The sequence below is a fragment of the Microtus ochrogaster genome, chromosome 16 (genome assembly GCF_000317375.1).
Source record: "Microtus ochrogaster isolate Prairie Vole_2 chromosome 16, MicOch1.0, whole genome shotgun sequence".
Taxonomy (NCBI): Eukaryota; Metazoa; Chordata; class Mammalia; order Rodentia; family Cricetidae; genus Microtus; species Microtus ochrogaster.
Genome location: NC_022018.1, coordinates 38,038,688 through 38,049,290, shown reverse-complemented (window position 1 = coordinate 38,049,290; position 10,603 = coordinate 38,038,688).

Genomic DNA, 10,603 nt, shown 5'->3' with positions numbered 1-10,603 from the left:
AACGGGGTATATTATATCTGAAAACTACCTTTCATCTGTCAAACACTTGGCAACCATGGAAAACTTATTATAGCCACTTCTCCCTCGTGTGGCCTAAATTCTCGATTAAAGTATTGCTTCTGAACAGAGCAACCTCGAGTGAGAATGAGCCACGTACTTTTTTGTACCTTCCCATTTGTCTTGTACAAATCACAAATGCAGAACAAAATATACCTATTAAAGAGGTGGAAAACTGAGGTCCAGGGTCCAAGGCATTCACCCAAACTCAGACCTCTTAACTCTTACCTCGGACACATACAATTGAAGGCTCCTTGGGGACTTTACTAATCGGTGATCTCTCAGAGACATTCTGTGCTTTCCTGGGCAACATTTGTTTGTGCCCCAAGAGACCAGCCAGCATTTAAGTATTTCACAGAGTGGTGGGGAAATAGTTGGACCCAGAGGCAAATGCCTAATGCCATTCTATGAGTCAGAAAAAAAATCATTTTCCCATTAATTTCTCTCGGTGATAAGTGTTTCCAGGACTATTGTTCAGAGACTATTTCCCATGTACCAAGCACTGTTCCCAATATGTCACCTACATCAGCTCATTTCATCCTTGCAATCATCTGTGAGGTGGACATTATCAAGTACACTACTGGAAGTGGAGATCAAGGCACACAGAAGCTATGCAGCCCATGTAGCTTGAATTCATCCATATTTCAGTCATAAAGGTGTGGGCTTGGAGCAAGCACAGATGGGGTTACATCCCACTGAAGCCATGCAAGTGGATACCACCGTATAGTCCAAAAGCATATTAATACATCCAGCCTACCCAGTGTCTCCCTTAGGTGAGTCTGCTATAATCATACTTATAAATCATTTAGCACAACATCTATGATAAGGCAAGGTGTCAGATATCACATATGACTCATTGAATGCTATACTGGAGGTAGAAAGCAATGATTGTATGACTTTGCTTTGGAATCTTTGTAAGATGGAAATTTTTAAAATTTGGAGTTGGAACAATGGCTCAGCAATTTAGAATATTGGCTGCACTTCCAGAAGACACGGCTTCAATTCCTAGTACCCATAAGACAGATAACAGTCGTTTGTAGCCCTAGCTCAAGAGAATTCAATACCTGCTGTGGCCCCTTCAGTCAATGCGCACACATGGTGCAAAGACACACATTCAGGAAAACCACCTATATACATAATATATATATATATATATATATATATATATATATATATATATATCTTAGTATTCTCAATGTTCTTAACTACTGTTGGAGTGTGTCACTATTAAGACTTCTGTTTTATAAAAAAAATCTTCCACAAACATCATTATAAAAACATCTATCTACCCTCTTCACAGTATCTTCATTATTATACAGCGGAGGGGTGAGGTTTCTTGAGAAAACTACATCCACCCTTGGGAGTGTACAACTGTCTTTCTACATGCGTCTCTCTCTAACTACTATGTTACATTATAACAGGCTTAAGTTATATTACATCATTTTCTTAGGAAACTCCAGCTTTTCTCTACTAGATAAATAAAAAATCAGTAAGTTAGATAAAGCACACACACATGCACACACATTTCCTACCCAGAAGGAAGAGGGGAGAATGCGACGCACATTCCTGTGTTTTCACGGCATGCATATATGTCTTAGTGAGAACATATCAGACCAGCATCCATAACAGTTTTCGGGTTTCATGAGACATCTCAAGTCTGAGCTAGTCATTTCTGAGGTGGAGAGAGGTGGATCTGGGGTGTCTTTTTTAGGGTTGCTCCTCTAAAGTTAATTAATAGTTAATTCTCTTCTCTCTTTCTCTGCCTGACTAGCATCAACTTCTGTTGTGAGTCTCAGTCCAACCGTTCCTTCCAAACTCTTGAGGTCAGGTCAGACCCATCAGTCACAGGCAATGAAAAACAGATTGTTCATGAGAAATGATAATTAGAGAAATGCTTGAGAAGGCGGGAGGTGTGGAGTGTTACCGGACCTCTATGAAATCCCTCTAAGGAGATGACTAATTCATGTACCTTTGTTTTCTTGGCATCATGGTACAGTCAGCACTACTGGAAAACTACGGATGGCCTGAGAGCATGGGCAGAGCTCCTAGTTGTTTTTTGTGTCCTGGTTTGCATCGACAGTGACATAAGGAGTCTGGGGCTCTTTATCTCCTGTGAATATTTTTGGACAAAACAATGTAGATTGAAGTGTGTGTGGTGTGAGAATCACCTAGGGTTGCCAGGTCCCCCGATACTCAAACAGAACTGGCAAAGCCTCAATCCCACATCCTGTGGGAAGCCCACAGCTGTGTCCCAAAGTGCTGTAGACTCCGTAGAGATATTCCCAAGGTCCTCTTGTTCGAATTTCCTTTCCTGTTGATCTCCGTAGCTCATTCTTTAGTTCATCTCCTGCCAGTGTTTTCTTCTCTTTGCCGGATCTCAGCCCAGAACTGTCCAAAGCTTTGCTCTGCTTCACCACCAAACTCCACTCACATGAGTCAGTGGGCATGGAAAAGACAAAAGATTGGGTCAAGAGGACTAGAGACAGCTATTTGGCTTGCAGCACTGTTATGTCAGCTCTAACGACCAAGTGAGTTAAGAGGTTACACATTCTCCCCCATTGCTGCCCCAATAAGTACTTCCTTAAATGGCTTTTGGCCTCTGTCATCCTGGTCTGCCCTTTGGAAATGTGTTGAGCTTCTCACATCTTTGTGTACACTGTTGATGTTTAACCACAGCGTTCATTCACTTCTCATTCAAGACATTTCCTCTGTCTCTGAATCATCCCCTCATCTTTCTAAACCAGCATAGCCACCTAAACACACTCCTAAGAAGATGCCTGCAATTTGTCCTTAAGAAACAGTGTCCACAGATAACTCCAGCAGGAGCTGCATGGCTTTGGGATGTAGTGGGAAGGATTGGTAATGGGGTGAATGAATGATCTGTGAAAATACTGTCAGTTATGTAACATGTGATGGTCATAAGAAAGTGCTGAGCCCAACACGCTCCTATTGCCTTCATAGAAAACATGATGCTGAACAAGAACCGAGGGCAGCAAATCTCCTCTCTCGTTCCACCAGCAGTCTGAGAATCAATGTATTCACAGGCTCTCACTATACTGCCTAAGATACAGCCAAAGGCTTTTCTTCTTTGAAGAATCCCCATTTCGTGCAGTGATCCATTCCGTCCATGGTGACATCATCTCTTATTCCAATACTGTGATACAAATGTGTGTCCCTCTAAAATGTGTGTGTTGAAACCAGTTCTCAATGTGGTGGGCTTAAGAGCCGGGGCTTTGAAAGTGAGCATGCCATGATCGTAGAGCCTCAAGCAGAGTATTTGTGATATTGATAAAAGCTACAAAAAAGAAAAATTCTTCATCCCTTCAAGCACACATGAGCATAGTGAGAAGTTAGCCACTTGTGAAGGAAGGAAGCTCCCCACCTCAGCCCAGACATCAAATCTGCTGGTCCCTGGTTCAAGAACATCTAGAGTTCCCAAATGTGAGCAGTAAGCCTGTTGTTGATAATCTACCTTGTTCGGGATATCTTGCTACAGCTGAGCAAATGGACTAAGATACTATATTAGTAACTTCTCTGTTGAAACACCACGACCAAGGCAACTTGCAAAAGAAGAGCTTGTTTAGCCTTACAGTTCCAAAGCGAGGTGTCCATCACGATGGGGAGAAAGGGCAGCAAGCAGCAGGCTCAAAAGCTGGCGTAGACGGCTGAGCACTTTCTTCTTGACGCTCAGGCAGGAAGCAGACAGAGCACCGGGAATGGCACAATGCTTTGAAACTTCAAAGTCCACACCCGGTGACATGCTTGCTGCAGCAAGGTCACACCTCTTAACCCTGCCCAAATGGCACCAGCAACCAGGGGCCACACATTCATTCTCATTCAGACCATTGCAGCGACTCAGGAAATATCTGGATTCATTGTAAGCCATTTTGTTCATGGATAAACAGCAGAGAGGGTGAGTCTCTGTGACACCCCTTCTCTTCTGCATGCATCCCCTCTCAGGTGGGTGCTAGTCTGTGCAGCCTCCTTGCAGCTAGCTGCACAAAGACAAAGTATACACAATTTGCCCAGAGTACAAGGTGACACCTCTGATAGTCTGCTCCCTCAGATGTGCCCAGATTTTACACACATAGGCATCTAAGATGGCAGACTCCTGTTTTGAAAATGGTACACTACCTATATATTTCTTTGAAGACTAGAGACTGCCTCTCTGTTTCCAGACTACACCCGACAATACCTTTTTGGGGAGAAGGTAAAGGATTTCCAGAAGGTGGTGGAAAGGTAGGTTCATGGGTAGGTGAGTAGCAGGGGAGTAAAAACATGGGCAATCTGTGTTCTGGAATGTGCATGAATAGGGTGTGTGTGTGTGTGTGTGTGTGTGTGTGTGTGTGTGTTGTGGAAGGATGTAGGGTACATGTAGTGGGTGCACGTGTGTGCATGTGTGAAAGCTGGCTAGAAATCAAAGCTAACAAACTTTGGCTCCAGCTAACAGGTCTAACACAAATGGGCCAATTGCTGGAAGTTCATTAGCACTCTCACTGAATGGGGCTTGGCAGTGGGCTTGTTTTCCATTGGCATGAGACATTAAGAAAGACACTGCCAACATGTGTTTTAGCCAACCAGATTGCGATTAGCATGCCCCACCTGAATCTAATGCCAACCCAGCCTCTGCAATTAGCACCTGGAAATCTCCAGTACTGGGTGGAAAGCAGATAAAAAAGACTCGGGGTTGGGGAAAACATGTGAAGGGGCTGCACTGGGTCTTGAGCTCACAGACAGACGTCAATGGCAGCCCTGTAATGTAAGCAAACCTTCTATCATGAGACAGGGAAGGGTTCCCTGAGCAAAAATCACCTTGGCAAGCAAAGATTCTCTAGCACCATAGAACACCCCCAGCCAAGTGGATACTATGGGAGATCTCTGGGCATCTGGGGCTTTGACATAAGTGTGGAAAAGAGGAAGTATGTGAGCATTTCTCCTGCAGCTGCTCTGAAGGATTTTCTGAACTCTTCCCTTCAGTAATCCGCTGTCTCCATCTTCCCTCAGTTATCTGCTGTCTCCATCTTCCCTTCAGTAATCGCTGTCTCGATCTTCCCTCAGTTATCCACTGCCTCCATCTTCCCTCAGTTATCCACTGTCTCCATCATCCCTCAGTTATCTACTATCTCCATCATCCCTCAGTTATCTACTGTCTCCATCATCCCTCAGTTATCCACTGTCTCCATCATCCCTCAGTTATCCGCTGTCTCCATCATCCCTCAGTTATCCACTGTCTCCGTCTTCCATCTTCTCTCAGTTATCCACTGTCTCCATCTTCCATCTTCCCTCAGTAATCCCTGTCTCCATCTCCCCTCAGTTATCCACTGTCTCCATCATGCCTCAGTTATCCGCTGTCTTCATCTTCCCTCAGTAATCCGCTGTCTCCATCTTCCCTCAGTTATCCACTGTCTCCATCTTCCCTCAGTTATCCACTGTCTCCATCATCCATCTTCCCTTAGTTATCCTCTGTCTCCATCTTCCCTCAGTTATCCGCTGCCTCCATCTCCCCTCAGTTATCTGCTGTCTCCATCATCCCTCAGTTATCCGTTGTCTCCATCATCCCTCAGTTATCCGCTGTCTCCATCATCCCTCAGTTATCCATTGTCTCCATCATCCCTCAGTTATACGTTGTCTCCATCTTCCATCTCCCCTCAGTTATCCACTGCCTCCATCTCCCCTCAGTTATCTGCTGCCTCCATCTCCCCTCAGTTATCCGCTGTCTCCATCATCCCTCAGTTATCCGCTGTCTCCATCATCCCTCAGTTATCCACTGTCTCCATCATCCCTCAGTTATCCACTGTCTCCATCCTCCTTTAAGGACACAGTTGATTTGGCATCAAGACTGTCCTCTGGCTCTCTTCATTCCACTTGAAAACCCATTCCTAGAATAAGATCTCAGGCCCACTGTCTCCCTGTTAATCTCAAGCCCACGCATGTCCAATCAGAAGGGATACTGGTCAGCTGCAACTGCATGGCTGGGGTGTCATTCATCAAGGTACACCAAGAAAACAAACAATAACAGAAAAAAATAAAAACACCCAAATTGGTTACTTTTTTGGCAAAAGGAAGACCTAAAATATTCCAAAGGAGAAATTGTCAAAGTCATGTTGGCTTTCTATCATGATAATATATAATTATATTGTAGCTTATGTTATAATTTTAAGATCTATTTATTTCATTTTATTTGTGTGTCAAGGCTTGCATGTATGTACACAACATGCATGCATGCCTCAAGTCTGCAGAGGACAGAGGAAGGTGTCAAATTTCCTCAAACAAGAATTGTAGGTGGCTGTGCATTGCCTGAGCTGGGTGTCAGGAACTGAACCAGGGGCCCTCTGCAAGAGCTGCAAATGCTCTTAACTACTGAGTCATCTCTTCAGTCCCTAACACAATGTTTTTAAAAAATAAAATTATCATAACTTGCACAAAATAGGCACATCAGAGTTTTTTTTTAACATCTTTAACCAGTGCAGTAACCAATAATTTACAAATGTTGAAAATAGAGTTTATCAAGGGTGGACGAGAAAAGGAAGAGAGCCACTGTGGGATAATGCTCCTGTCACTATAAAGATTTGTCACTTGTATTAGTTTAATAAAACTCTGGTTGGCCAGTAGCCAGGCAGGAAGTATAGGTGGGGCAACCAGATTAAGAGAATTCTAGGAAGAGGAAAGGCAAACAGTTAGTCACCAGCCAAACACAGAGGAAGCAAGGTGAGAATACCTTACATAGAAAAGGTACCAAGCCACGTGGCTAAACACAGACACAAATTATGGGTTAATTTAAGTTGTAAGAGATGGTTAATAATAAGCCTGAGCTAATTAACCAAACAGCTTTTAATTAATATAAGCCTTTGTGTATTTCTTTGGGACTGAATGTCTGTGGGACCAACTGGGAGAGAAACTTTGTCTACAGAGAGCAGTAGAAAGGGAGAGGGGAGAGGGAGAGAAAAGAGGGATTAAAGCATTGCAATGTCTTTTAAATGTGACAATCCCCAGGGGCCTTCCCATTTCTTGTTGTCAACCCTAATCACTCAAACAAAACAAAACAGCAAAATCTTCATTTATAGGAACAACATTCCAGTTAAAAACACTCAATGAATTCAAACTATTTACAAAAAAATGCAAAATCTGCCAGTTCTGCAAGACTGTAGTAACCGCTTGTATCTCCAGACATACTCAACATTTCTATGACCAAGAATTATTCACTATTATTGACTTGTTCAATTAGAGACTCCTAAAACATTCACATCTGGTAAAACTCAGCAATTCTGAAAAGGTACCCTACAATGGGGCTCTAGAACTTGTCTGCCTTTTTCACTTGTCAAAAATTTCCAATTTGCATGTTCATGTCACTTTTTAAAATTGAATTTGTGTATCCCTTCTTGTTGGAGAAAAAAACTCATCAATAACTTTTAAAATTAATTTTTATTTTATACAAAAACATTAAAAGAAACATGTTTACAAAGAAGGATGAAATTATGTTATTTACAAAAAATGTGTATAGACCTGAAGGTCATTACTTCAAGCAAAATATGCCTCAGAAAGACAAGTGTCTCCTATGTTCTCTCATGGCAAAACTAGATTTAATATGCATGTAGAAACCAGGCATGGTGCACACACTTGACATCCTAGAACTTGGGAGATAGAAACAGGAGAATTCTAACAAGTTTGAAGCTGGTCTACATAGTGAGTTCCAGGCCAACCAGAACTTCATAGTAAAACCCTGTGTCAAAACCTAACAGACAAATTCTCAAATCTATTTGTGAGGGTTTATGTGTACATGCATGTGTGTGTGAGTGCACATGATGAAACTAGAAAGTGAACCATGTTGAGGAAGAAGTCTAAAGGAAGGGGAAGAGCAAGAGTTGAAAATAGGGGGTGGAAAGACAAATATTACATAGTTTTATCCTGTATGTGGAACTTATATATTTAAGTCTACCAGCTAATATAGTATGAAAGCTATGGGGGGGGGGACCAAAGGAGAGAACAAGGAGGCTGATAAAGGGTGAATATGAGAAAAGTACAGAACTCATATGTATGAAAATGTCATAATGAATCTCATTAGCTTTTACTAAAACAAATTAATAAGGAAAAATAAAGAAACCCTGTTGCCACAAACAAGTCACAGTACGCGAGGGATTTGCTGAAGCAATTCTACTTGATTCTTTAAAATTTTGATTGTATGCCAAAAACTACGTCATGATCCATAATAGAAATTACTTAATGATCCATCACCTGTCAATCTAGATTTTCACTAAACTAATTAGATTCCATGAAAAGCAAAGAGTTAGAAATAATCTGCTTGTTATCCTTATCTGAGTCATTACTTTCTCAACAATATTTCAGTGCCCCAGGGACATGTTACTCCAGCACGGTGCTCCATACCTAAAATGGAGTCTGACTTCTGTGAACTGGTTTTATCCACTCAAGTGTTTATCTTTCTTGCTATCTCCCTGTGCCTGGCACGTATAGGATCAAAGCAAAAACCTAACAGGAATCAAAATCGAATAATGAATAGCTGTCAAGAATAAGCTTAGTATAAAACAAACAAGTCTCAAGTTTCAGGTCCTCAGCTTGTGGACTTCCTCCTGTGTCTATGCTGGATGCCAGAGAAAAGTGTCTACAGGAGCTCGTCAGTTAAGGGGTCCATAACACCATGCCCATATGTTCATAGATTATAAAAATAAGTTATAAAAATGATAAAAGCAAGATCTTTTAACAGCAGTGAATGGAGGTCTTTGAGGAAGGTGTTGCTGCTCCAGTTAAGAAGATGGATGTGTTGTCACTCACGGATCACATCATCACATTTATGTCATTATTGCTACTTATCCTACTACAGGGATGATGTCTAGGAATGTCTCCATGGTGCACCATCTAGTCAGCCAGCAGGAAAACCTGAAGATGCAAGAGCAGAGCACCCAGCTGTGCCTGGTAAAGAAGCAAGCATCTCCAGCCGGTATAGATTCAAACATTAGTTGAAGACTCTGTCAGCAATAATCACTTACACCTCATTGTACACACAGGCTTCCTAGCATCTTGTCACAACAAAAGTTCAATGCGTCTTCTTTTCACTTTTTCAATGGAGTGACATATTTGATGTGTTGTGGATACAGTCTTCCTTACCATGTAGAAAGAGGAAACATTCGCTATTTCTTTAATTTTATTTATTCCAGTTGCCTACATATGTGGATGTTGGGGTAGAGAGGTACAAGTGCCCAAAGAGACAAGAAAAGAGCTTGAGAGCCCCTGAAGTTGGAGTTAAAGGTAGTTCTCACATGGGTGGTTGGAACCAAACTTGCGTCCTCTGAAAGAGGAGCATGTGCTCTTAACTATTGAGCCATTTCTTCAGTCCTAAGAGGAAACATTTAAATAATTGAAGCACTAACTTAGATAAATATGAAATGTCTTCTTTTATCAAGCTGAAGTGCCATAGAATTAAAAGCCAGAGTCACATGATAGAATGAGTGGTGATTATTCTAATCCAGAGAACTGAATATTAACCAAAAACTATTCAAAACATTCAGAATATTTTCACCAAGATGATCAGATTCTGAGTCAAAATTGTGAATAGGCCAATGGGAAGTTAAACAACAAAGGCCTAAGAATTGCACAGACATTCCGTCTTATTGATTTGAGACAAATTAATTACATTACTGAAAATAGTACCAAAGAATTAAGTAACAGTTATAAGAGGTTATTGTCTTGGACTTAAACTTCTTTGTTGGATAATAGCAGATGAAAAATAAAGAAAAAAGGAAAGAAAAAAGAAAGAAAGAAAGAAAGAAAGAAAGAAAGAAAGAAAGAAAGAAGAAAGAGAGGGAGGGAGGGAAGATATACACAGGAGAGAGAGAGAGAGAGAGAGAGAGAGAGAGAGAGAGAGAGAGATTCTCAATAAAGGAATTGCCCTGCTATGTCCAGAAGACCCCGTTCTCATGTAGTTATCCACTGCCTCTCACTCCCGCATTCTTTCCACCCCTTCTTCAGCAATGATCTCTGAGGTTTTAGAGAAGGGGTACCAAACATATGTATCCTTAAAGGATTTTCTAGGAGTACTCAAACGTGCAATTGCTTTTATGAGATTTTTTTTCTTATTATGACTGTGTTATATATAAAATGATGAATATAGGGTCAATGAGATAGTTCAGAAGGGAAAGGCACTTGTTTCTGTGTCTAAAGGCCTAAAATCAATCCTCAGGACTCACATGATAGATGGAAAACTTATTCCCACAAGTTGTCACCTCTCCTCTGATCTCCAAATGCACACTATGTGCACACACACACACACACACACACACACACACACACACGTCAATAAATATGTTTGTCAAAGATCTCATTGAACTTCCTTCTCAAAATGATAGTTACAGGAGATATAGCTCCTAAAGACATTAACATTAGGATCTGAATGAGCTATTATATTAATCAAGTGAAATAGAAAAAGGGACCACGGCCGGGCTGTGGTGGCGCACGCCTGTAATCCCAGCACTCGGGAGTCAGAGGCAGAGGCAGGCGGATCTCTGTGAGTTCGAGGCCAGCCTGGTCTACAAAG